At 40.5% G+C, this 12,208-nt stretch overlaps 1 protein-coding gene and 1 pseudogene across 1 annotated transcript in view; one reads left to right on the top strand and one right to left on the bottom strand.

Moving 5' to 3' along the window:
- Positions 1–12,208, top strand: part of MTNR1A (melatonin receptor 1A) — a 289,319-nt gene that overhangs the window by 155,083 nt on the left and 122,028 nt on the right. The window lies entirely within an intron of this gene.
- On the bottom strand, positions 1,375–2,366 carry LOC149469156 (uncharacterized; annotated as a pseudogene).

A 12,208-nucleotide genomic window follows, 5' to 3' on the forward strand; every position in this document is an offset into this window, starting at 1 on the left:
GATCCAGCCGCACGCTGTCTTCCCGACTTCTGTAATGGCACTCGGCATGACAGCCGGGTGCCCAGTGCGCATGAGCGAGAAGCACTTGCGCTTTGTGATTGGTCCGGTGGCTTCTGGGATCTGTCATGTGTCCCAGGTACCGCCTTACCATTCACAAAAAGCACCGCTTCTTGCGCATGCGCACTTGGCACCCGGCTGTCATGCCCAGTGCCCACACTACAGAAGCCGTGAAGACAGCACGCCGCTGGATAGAGGAACAGGTAAGGTCCCGCTGCAGAGTTGAGCGGCTGGCCCAGTATTCTGACACGGCCGCGGTGGAAATACCGGACCGGCCGCTCCATATTCGTCCCATAAGACGCACTGACATTTCCCCCCCAGTTTTGGGGAAGAAAAAGTGCATCTTATACGGCGAAAAATACGGTAAATCCTCATAAAAACAGCACTCCACATGATCATAACAATAGGCCAAGACATAATAATATAAATATGAATACACATATATTAAATAATTTATAAATTAAATCATTTATAATAAACTACATATCTTCCACCAAGTTGTAGCAGAGTGAAAAAGAGGATAAAGTCCACCACATAGATCTTTTATAGGGAAAGTCTCTGTAAGTCAAAGAATTCACTCCAGCACCAACGTGTTCTTTAGGTGACAATCACCCCATCAGACTACACACTCACCAAACCATTGTGTTAATTAGGCACAACAATATCCTCCTCTTGGTCCTGCAATCTCCACCACATATAAAGATCATATTGGTCCAGTGCATAAATATAAAGCACAAATGAACCACATAGCGTAATTCCATTTATATTCCATTTATATTCTATTTTCATTGCATAATAACCCCCATAGAATAACACTCACATAAGAATAAAATCAATTGGCATCAAATATATTGATAAAGCACTGATTGAACTGCTGGACTCTCACCACACATCTGTACCAGCCCACTGTTCCACTTCCAGGTAGGAGAGACAATGTCACATCTAGTGAACGTACTGACGTCACGCACGGCCACGCTCTGATGCGTTTTGTCATTACAACTTCTTGCGAGGGTGTGACCATACATAGCAAAAGGTGGCATTTTATAGCCAAACTTTAAACATTTAGTATTTATTCATTATTTCAAATGTACAGCTGCCCTCTAATGGATGAATATGCATATAGCAGCTTGGGTTGAAACTACCATCCCTTCCATCATTATAGCCATAGAAAACATAATAGCCATAAAAAAAATCAATTATACACAAATTACATAACATATATAAATCCATAATAATAATAACATAATAAACTAAAAAATACACATTTTCACCTAAAAATCCCATTTATCTTTTCAAAAGCTAGATGATAATCGGACATTAATAATCACTTATAAAACAATTAATATCAATCTCGACATTTAAACCTTTAGGCACTAGAGAATCAGTCATATAAATCCACTTTGTCTCCCTTTTTAGATAGTTCTCTCACCCTATTTGGCCCCCTCCATGAATAGGAGATAGTGTCTATACCTCAAAATTTCAAACCAGAGGGGTCCTTATTATATTTCCTAAAATGCATAGACATGCTATGATATTTGTACCCTATCGAGATATTATGGAGATGCTCACTTATTCTTTTCTTGAGATGTCTTTTAGTCTGACCAATATAGATAAGGCTACATTGGCATTCCAAGGCATAGACCACATGAGTGGTCTCACACGTGATAAATTCTGAAATCTCAAATTCAATTTCCATTAGCTGACGATTTAAACTTGGTAATGCCTCTTAACCTATTTTTAACTTGATTACATACTGTAAAGCTATGGCATGCAAAAAAACCCAATTTATTTCAAAACATCCCAAATTTAGTGGGTGGATCAAGTACCTTCTTCACCACCCTATCCCCAAAATTAGGGGCTTTCCTATAGATGAACAGAGTTCTATTTGGCAAAAAAGGTCCTGACACGCTATCCATCTGTAGGACATGCCAATGTTTGGCAAAAATATTTTCTACTCCTTTATATCGAGAATGAAAGTTAGAGATAAAACCCCATTTATGATTGCTTATAGATAAATCCACCTTCTTATCCTGTAAGCATTGTTCTCTCGGTATAACCAATACCTCTTCAATGATGTCCTGTAAACTCTCCTCCTTATAGCCTTTTTCTGGGAATCTATCTTTAATCACCTGCGACTGGGCCGGAAAATCAGAGTCAAGACAAAAATTCCTTCTGCCCCTTATCATCTGGCTCTTAGGGATATTTTTCAACCACAAGAGATGATGTCCACTAAACCATGGAAGATAACTATTACGATCCGTAGGTTTAAAGTAGGTCTTAGTCAACAACACATTATTCTGTGTGAACATGTTAATATCCAAAAAATTAATTTCCTCTTTACTATATTGATATTCCAATCTAATATTATTGGTACTATTATTTAGTGAACTCAGAAATTGGAGTAACTCACTTTCTGGTCCAGCTCCAAATGAAAAACAGGTAATCGATAAATCTTTTGTAAAGCAATACTTTATTTTAATTATAATGGAAAATTAATTTATCCTCCCACTATGCCTTAAAGAGGTTTGCAATGTTGGGCGCAAACCTCATGCCTATTGCAACTCCCCTCTTCCGGGAGAAGAAGTCATTTTTTGTGTCCTTCAAATAAGCTTTAGTTTGCAAGGCACTGGTTTGCAGAAAGACATCTAAATATTGGCCTAACCCACATGGAAGAAAAATATTTTTTTAATATATTTTTAAAATATTCTTCCCACATATATTGACATATATTTGAAATACTACAATTTTAGCCGCATTCAATATATTTATATATATATACATATATATATATATATATATATATATATTTTTTTTTTCATATATTTTGTAATATATAAAAAATGCATTTCAACACACAGTATATATATCGAAATATATTTTGAAAAATATTGAATATGACCAAACTTGTAGTATTTCAAATATATGACAATATATTTGGGAAGACTTTTTTAATATATATTTAAAGTATGTTTTTCTTCCATGTGGGAATCTAGCCAATACTGACCCAACATCATTGACAATAGGTCTGGCCAGAGGGTTCTGTTGATCTTTATGTATCTTGGGCAATATATATGTAGTCGATATCCTACAACTACTTAGAACTAAATATTTATTTTCTTTTTTTGTAAGTCCGATTAACAAACTCTACTAATTCCTTAAGTTCTTCTTTATATTGCCTAGTGGAGTCTTTCACCAACTCCACACAAGTTTCCAGATCAGATAACATCCCAGCTAATTGGGTATGGTAAAAGAATTTATCTAAAACAATCACCCCACCGCCCTTACCCGCAGGGCGGATTATTATCAAGTTCTTAAATATCTCAACATGTCGGTTGAAAGAAATAACTGGACTGAATAGAGATTTATTTTTGAAACCACTATTTAGACATGTGCCAACTGTTAGTGGGTTTGGTTGTGATCTAATTCCATCCCCCAAAAAATATTTTTTCATATTTAATTTCCGTATGTATTTATGAGTATCTATATATACATCAAATTTATTAAGTAGTCATTTTAATGCACATTTCAAACCTGTATTCAATATATTAAGTTCCTTGTGTGTAACATCAACACTGCTGAGATTATAAATTCCATTTAATCTGTCTCCTTTCTTCTTTTTTTTGATGTTGGACCCTTCTCCCCACCCTATATCCTCTTCCTCCCTTCTTTGGGGTTCTTCCCTTGTATAGCCTTGAGGAGATGCTTGCCAGTTGTGTGATCTGGGAGGGAAGGGGTCGATGGTAAAATGGTGGACCCCCCATATAGGTGCGGTGTCCCCAACCCCTTCCTTTTCCTTGCCTCCAATTAACCAAAAAAGGTCTTGGCGGGTTATAATAATGGGGAGGATCCCTATAATTAGTTAAAGGTTCAAACCTATTAGGTAGGCACAGCATAACTGTCATTCATTTTGGGAGTACGGGGGGGCAACGTTAACCCACATCCTCTTGTCTAACCCTTCCCCCATTAGAGGGTCTCCTTGGGTGATCTAATCTTTCTGGTCTAAATTTAATCTGAGGTTCTGAATGCTGTCTTTTAGGTATAATGGGGGCGCTGTAGGTTTTGGTATATTATTCAGCATGTAGATAACTCTAAAAGTATCTATGGGTGAGCATGTTTTAAAGACATTGCTGTCCTGTTTTTAAATATGGTGTTTTTTCCTACACTGGAATGTTATGTTGGTCTGCACCTCATATTGTTGGAAAATTTTGTTTTGGAAGACATATTGTATAATGTAGAGTATATTAGGGGAATTTAATAACCCAATTTTAAATTAGTAGGTGTGTAGCTTTCTTACATATTGAAACATTTTTATTTGAAGGTTAGTGGTCCTTCTTATCCATATGTTTTCCATGAGCTACATTAAGATTTTAATAAATACCACACTTTAAAAACACACCATTTGCTGATGTGAAATTTGTACTATTTCTGATTAACCAATATTAAGGCCAGGCACAGACAGGTTGGAATGAAGGTAAAGCAAATAATGGGTTTGGTCATAGATAATTTACACCATAGCTTCTTTTTTATTCAGCTTCTTTGTCATTAGTTGTCAGTTCTTTCAATAAAGTCTATTTTTAGAGCTTAACTCCAGACAAAAATGAATACAGCAATGTATTTATTAACAGATCATTGAATGTATATTTTTTAAATTAACTACTTCTGTCCTGCCTGCCCGCAATGTACTGGTACATCGCGGTCTGCTTCGGTTTAGGGCACGCACATGCACGATCCCCCCCCATGCCAACACCCTCTGTGATTGTACACAGAAGGAGTCTGACCAATGATTCATGGCCGGGACCTGCTGATCGGCTGTGTACAATCATAGCCCGGAGCTCTGTGTAGAAAATCAACGTATGGCTCTGTACAGAGGGAATGATCTCTCTGTTTCTCATCCCTACAAAGCAAAGCTCAGATGAGAAACAAAGATCTTTTAGTGAAAGCAGAAAACTTATACACATTACACATTGTTAGGCACACATTTCACCCCTTGATCGCCCTAGAAGGTAATCCCTTCCCAGCCAATGTCATTAGTACAGTAACAGTATAGTATTATCACTGATCGCTGTATTAGTGCCACTGGAGATGTCAGTGGCAGTTAGCCAGTTCCCCTCACCATCAGTTAGTGTCAGATTGCCTTTCGCACTATGGCAATAGCAGATCACCGCCATTAGCAGTATAAAAAAAAATTAAAATTCCAATATACATCACATAGTTTGTAGATGGATTACCTTTCACACACATTAATCAATATACAGTTATTACGATTTTTTTTTACCAAACACGTAGCAGAATACATTTTGGACAAATTTTATGAAGACATTTAATTTTTTTAATTCTTTTATTGGATATGTTTTTATAGCAGAAAATAAGTTATTCTTTCAACAGTTTTGGTCTTTTTTTATTATTATATCACAAAAAAAACAGTGGTGATCAAATACCAACAAAAGAAAGCTCTATACGTGTAAAAAAAAACGCTTTACATTTTGTTTGGGTGCAGAGTTGCATGACTGTGCAATTACCAGGTAAAGTAGCGCAGTGCCAAATGGGAAAAAAATGGCCTGGTCACAAAGGGGGTAAAACCTTACGGAGCTTAAGGGGTTAAAGATTGTTTTAACATCCATATTTGATTTGGTGTCATCCTCATGCAAAACCATACACAGCAGCATACAAACTGGGAGAGGGAGTGGCAGCGCAAGATGCATACAGATGTATTGACAAGGAGCATGCTTATAGGCGAAGAGAGTAGAGTAAGCAGGAATAACCTCATCAATCTATTGCTGCTCCTTCACTGTCCAGTTAGCAGCCTGGAGGTGGAGGACACCATTGTGTTCCTTCTAGAGTCTATAGCTGTAAGTGAGGAAGTGATGTCATATCTGGGGGCATGAATAGAACTGCAAATCTTTTTGTAGATAAAAAGCTCCCATATACTGTATGTATGTGTATTTAACTGTTTGCATGAAATTCAGCTTTCATATTGTCAGTCTGCATATTTTTAAATTGGTTCTTGTGAGAGTGGGACAAAAATGGATAAATAAGAAAACATGTTGGTTTTCTTGGAAGAAGTTCCAGTGTTATTGTTTGAGGGGAAAGAAAAAGAAGAGAGATATGATTGCCAACATTTCTAGGCGCAGACATTTTACCAGAGGAGGGAGTGTCAGTGTTTCTTCTCTTTCTTCCTACAAAAGCTTAGATGTACTAACACGGCAATGACCCTATTGATTGTGAAACTGTTAAGTGCAGAAATGATAGATATTTTTTCTTTCCAAGCCATTGTGAGCCAAATATAAAATAATTTCATAAGTGTATATAAAAAAAAGCAAGCTGCATATGCAAGTTTGCAAGATTGTATTATTTTTTTGTCTGTGCTTTTTGGTTTTCTGTCCAAGACATTAGCCTTATTTAATAATGGTTGTGGCAGATAAAACAATTATCTGCTTGAGGATCTAGTCAAGGGATTACTGTTTGAAGAACTTTTCGTTTTGTCTGTCTGATCCCTTGTGACTGACTAGTTCAGCAAAGGAGTTCACAGCATTTATATCTTAAGGCACAGTGCCACAGATTGATTAAATTATTAAGTCAGCACTATTCATTCCCACTAGCTTTAACAGGCTCTTGTCAGAAATGATCAACAAACTGATTTATACCCAACACTTTGCAGAACTAGTGATTTAAAGGGCTCATCAACTTAAAACAAACCCTTTTCACAATATAGAGATTTTACTTCAACAGGCAGCTTACTCTGTAACTTTTTGAATATCAATATGTATGCATATTTTAACTTGCTGAATTGTTGCTTGATATATTTTATACATTAATTATGTACTATAATGCATAACACAGCACAATGACTAGTCTGTTTAACTGCAAATCCGGTTGAAAGGTAACAGGTTATGAAAATCCTTGTCTTTTGCAAATAGCACTCCTGTTCACTATGAGATTTATGATGTTGATAGCGAAGGTGCTCTCACTACACATTACACTTTGCACTTTAAAGCATTTATGGTATATTCAGAACAAACAATAAAAGCAAGTCTCTGTATCTATATACCTTGAAGAAAAATGATAAAAGACACTCGCATACAGTGCGACGACTTCGCAGGAAATGTCAGAAATAATGGCAAAGTCTGTGCAGAAATAAAACATATAGGGGTAAGCTAACCCCCTATGACTACGTGCCTTCGCACGAAACGCGTCAGGGAGCGGCTACAGCGGTGTGACGTCACGCCGACCGGCGCCACGAGGGCCCCGGCGGCCATTTATGAAATCAATGTATGGTCAGTATCTTTCTTGCTCCTGCCTGTATTGTGTGTTTTTTTGGGAATAAATACCCCTTGCCATCAAGGTATCACACTATTTGGCCTCCTTTTGTTCTTTGGGCTCCGACGGGAGCCATTTGCGTCTGCAGAGCGGCCTTTTTCATCCATGTGTGGCAACACTATCAAGTGGCGAGGGACTTTTTGACCAGATCTGACCAGACCCATATGAGGACCCTAGGATTATCTGGAAATATTTGTTCTGAATGCGCATTTGGATTGCGTATCTGGTGAGTGCGCAATCTTTATACCTTCATCACCCCACCTATGAATCCAGCCATTGGGGTTCTTTGAAGACTCTCTTGGGTTTTGGATCACGTTATGGACTATACTTATCATCTGTAGTCACTTTTTTATGCACTTTATAAGCACCTTAACATTGGTTTATATGTATGTGTATATATTAAGTTAGCGCTGCACCTCCCCCCCTTTTTATTCTGATATAGGGGGTTATTTACTAAAACTGTAGAGAGCAGAATCTTGGAAGGCTGCCGGATATGTAATGTAGACTTACAGCAGATGTTTCTAAGCCTCCATTATATGGGCAGTTTAATCAGGCCTGCTTGTCAGGTGGAGCTGATTCTTTGTTGGAATCCTTGAGGAGCAGGGGCGGACTGACAACTCATGGGGCCCCCGGGCAATAGGGGATCATGGGGCCCCTGTGTCCTTGCCCAAACTCAAAAAAGCCTATGAAAAAGGTACCAGGGTCATCTCATGGGGCCCCCGACTGACCCCGGGCCTTGGGCAGTGCCCAAGTTTCCAAATGGTCAGTCCGCCCCTGTTGAGGGGTTGTGAGTATTGAATTATACTACAATAAATCCACCTAAAGAGGTAAGTGAGGGCTTGCCTTAAAGCATTTTTACTGATGATTAAGAAGATTTATATAGTTTTATGTCTATAATCTGGGCCCAGGTGCATTTTTAAATGCACATTTGAACTAGTTATCCAAATGTCCTACAGAATGCTGCTCAGAACTGTTGATTCCAAAATGGAATAATAGATTACTCATGTGCTTGATTGATGCTGTAGTCACCATGATGTGCTCTTACTGTTCCATTACCATTATTATTATTATTACATACTTAGAACTGGATGAATATGGATGAACCACTGCTAACGTCGCAAGATCACTTGCTGCTACATGTTGATACTCTATAAATCTCTTCTCTGCTTTCACAATCTGAAATCTGGCTTGGTAGCCATCACAAATGTTTAAGCACTCAGACTACTTATGTTCCTTAAAAAAAAGTGCAAAAGTAAAAATTCTGGTGCAGTTTTTTCTAATCATGATTGGAATTTCTATGGTTCTACTTGTTTTAGAAGAGTAGCTTAAATTGGCTTTTTTTTTCCTTCAATAATGTTTATTAAAGCATAATACATTGAGAATACAACAGATGAAATGGGTTGCACTGTCTTTACAATTCAAACGGGAGTTGACAAAGTCTGATGGGAACCACTCACTGTACAGAGGCTAGCAGGAGTCACTGATATACTCAAAATGATAAACATACAGTTCAAATAGCAGTTAATTCAGCTGAAACCGAGCCTGAGGGTATCGATTTCAGGTATCGGAGCATTTGCACAAATACTGATACTCAAATGCTTAGTATAGACACTGATACTGGTATTGGTGCATCCCTAGTTACAATCCTCCCTTACTCTACCCAAAATTAAAAAAAAGTTTTCCACAGAAGGGAAAATTGCTTTCTCTGGATAGTAGGAAAGTGTTCAACACTTTGTCGTGGTCATATCTGTTCAGAATTCTGTCCAAATGGCAGTTTGGTCCCAAGTTTCTGTACTTTCTGGAGACTTTGTACAATAATCCCTCAGCCCGGATTCAAGTGAGAGGCTATACCTCAGTATGCCTCACAATCACTTCGGGTGTGCGGCAGGGTTGCCCTTTTTCCTCACTCCTTTTTATTATTGCTATAGAAACTTTGTTGCTATTCGGCCGCATCCAGATGTCCTTGGAGTTGAGAGTGGGGGGACCCAGCATAGGTGTGCATTTGTTGCGGATGATTTGCTTCTTTTTCTCACTTCTCCCTACACTTCCCTACCATCACTCCTGACCTTACTAGATTGTTATAAAAATATTTGTGGCTTGGAGGTGAACTGGGCAAAGTCGGAGGCACTCAATGTTAATCTGGATGGGGATGTCCTGTTAAGTTTGAAACATGAATTACATTTTTCCTGACAACCACACTCCCTCCCCTACCTGGGAATTAAGTTGACCCCTTCTGACATCCCTTTATAAAACCAACTGTACAACCTTGTTTCCTAAATTGCTCCAAGAGGTGGAGGTATGGTCGACCTTGAGTCACTTATCCTGGATTTGTAGAATTGCAGCTCTCAAAATGTTATATTATTTCCACACTTTACTTGGGGTAGTCCCGGCTACTGATCTATGATGATTCCCAAATCGATTTACTTGGTTTTTTTGGTACCCTTGGGGCCATAGACTATTGTGATGTACACTTTATAGGACTCAGGCGGTTGTGGCTTGGGTGTTCTGGATCTTAGGAGATATTACCACAAGGCCCAGAACATGCAGGTATCCAAGCTATATGCTAAATCATATACACCTGACTAGGTGGCGCTGGGGGCCCAGGCCTGTGCACCTCAGCCTATTGACCTCTTGATGTGGATCCCAGCTCAGCACCGGTGGTCTATTCTCTGTCCTACTCTATCCCATTCATTGTGTTTGTGGGACACATTGTGTACAGCAGTGCTGCTTAGGTCTCCCCATACCCTCACCTCACCTGTTTTTCATAATCCAATGTTCCCACCCGGCCTCCAATCCCAGGAGTTCCAATGTTGGCTTGATATGGGCCTGTATCATATTGGACACTTCCTGGATCACAGAAGATTGCGTCCTGCTTTGTTTTTTGTCCAACAGATTAAAAATGCCTGCTTCTGAGACCCTTCCATCACCTTCTGGACTGCCTCCTAGTCTGCTTGTCTATATAAGACATGCTCAGTCTAGCTCACTTTGCCTGAGCAACTTCTTAGTTCTCTGAGCTCCTGTCTGTCACTCTGCTTGTATCCTGTATCTGACTACCCGTGCACCAACCCCGTATTCATCCACTGACTGTGCTGATCTCCACCTGTCCTGACCTCGGCTTTTCTATCAGCTTCCCTGTTGTCTCCAGGATTACACTCTGCTCACACAATTGGTCTCTGCATCCTCAGCTGGGCGTACCTGAGGGCTGCGACCTGGTTCCAGCTTGCTGCACATCCATCCCCACCATCAGGGGCTCTGGTGAAGAAGCAGGCTGGGGCCTAGACTCCACGCCCTGGGGAACCCTGAGTTGGCGGTCTAAAAGGGCTCACTACCACAGGTTTGTGACAGTTTGCTCAGGCCATGAGCTCCTCATAGACACCACAGTCTCTCCTGGAACAACTCCAGTGTTTGGCGCAGAGAGTTGATGTCCAGCAGGCCTATCAGGAACGTATTATGCAGTGTCTGCAGGAACTTTCCTCCCAGTTGGATCAGCTGTAGGTTGTGTCCATTTCCTCACCCTCTGTTTTGGCTCCTGCTCCAGTTCCTGTTGCTCCAACCCCCACTGTTCCTCCAGTGGAACACAGTCCTTTGAAACTCCAGCTGCCTCCACCACGTCGCTTCTCTGGTGATCCCAAAGCTTGTCGGGGCTTCATCAATCAGTGATCAATTCACTTTGAGCTAGCAGTCCACAATTTTTCTACTGACCGTTCCAAGGTGGCGTACATGATTTCCTTCCTTTCTGGTGAAGCACTAGCTTGGGCCTCGCCACTGTGGGAGCATCAAGATCCAACTATTTGCTGCCTCTCTGCCTTCCTGCAAGCTTTCCGTAAAACCTTCGATGTGCCCGGCAGGACTTCAACTGCTGCAGGAACTCTTCTTCAGCTTTCTCAAGGTAGTATGACTGTTGGACAATACGCAGTTCAGTTTCGCACCTTAGTTTCGGAACTGGCATGGAATAATGAGGCCCTTTCTGCAACCTTTTGGCAGGGTCTAGCACACAGTATTAAGGACGAACTAGCTGGAAGAACTACACCCACAACCCTGGATGACTTGATTGCTCTTATCATCGATATCCACTTCCAGGAGCAAGATCTGGAAAGAGCTCGTCCACATCACCCCCCAGTTGGTTAATTTGCTCTTTTTTTCCAGAAAGCCCCTGATCAACTTACCTCTGCAACCGTATCGGCATCTGAAGAGCCTATGCATTTAGGCTGAACATGCCTCACTCAACAAGAGCGATCGCGTCGCCTTTGGCCTATGCTTTTACTGTAGGGCTGAAGGTCATATAATTAAGTCCTGTTCTATCCGTCCGGGAAACTCTCTGGTCTAGGTCACTCTGAGGGAGGTGATCTAGACCAGAACCTGAATTCCGCCACCTTCCTTCGATTTATCATACCTGTCTCCAATCATTGGGCCCTGAACTCGAACCAGGTTTCTGATTATGTGGACTCTGGGGCAGCCGGGAACTTTATCGAGCAATCTTTGGCCACTGAATTGGGCATTCCTCTTGTCCCCTTGATGACACCCCAATCAGTATCTACAGTTGATGGCTCTTAATGGACTTAGGACCTCTACGCTTCTGAACCACCTTCATAACTATGCATGTTGGCGCTCTTCATCATGAGGAAATCTCCTTCCTGATCCTCCCTAAGTCTTCAAGTCCCATCATTCTTGGACTTCCATGGTTGCAGAAACACTCACCCTATCTTGACTGGAACTCTGGCCAAATATTGTCTTGGGGGTCAAAATGCAATCAGACTTGTCTCCCAAAGGTACTCCCACCTCGCTCTGTACCTGTGGCTGAGGCCACCACCTCTTCGCTGCTCCCCCAACATTT

Source organism: Staurois parvus, unplaced genomic scaffold (assembly GCF_062004578.1).
Source record: "Staurois parvus isolate SC_StPar_1 unplaced genomic scaffold, SC_StPar_1.0 ptg000080l, whole genome shotgun sequence".
In the NCBI taxonomy this organism is placed as follows: domain Eukaryota; kingdom Metazoa; phylum Chordata; class Amphibia; order Anura; family Ranidae; genus Staurois; species Staurois parvus.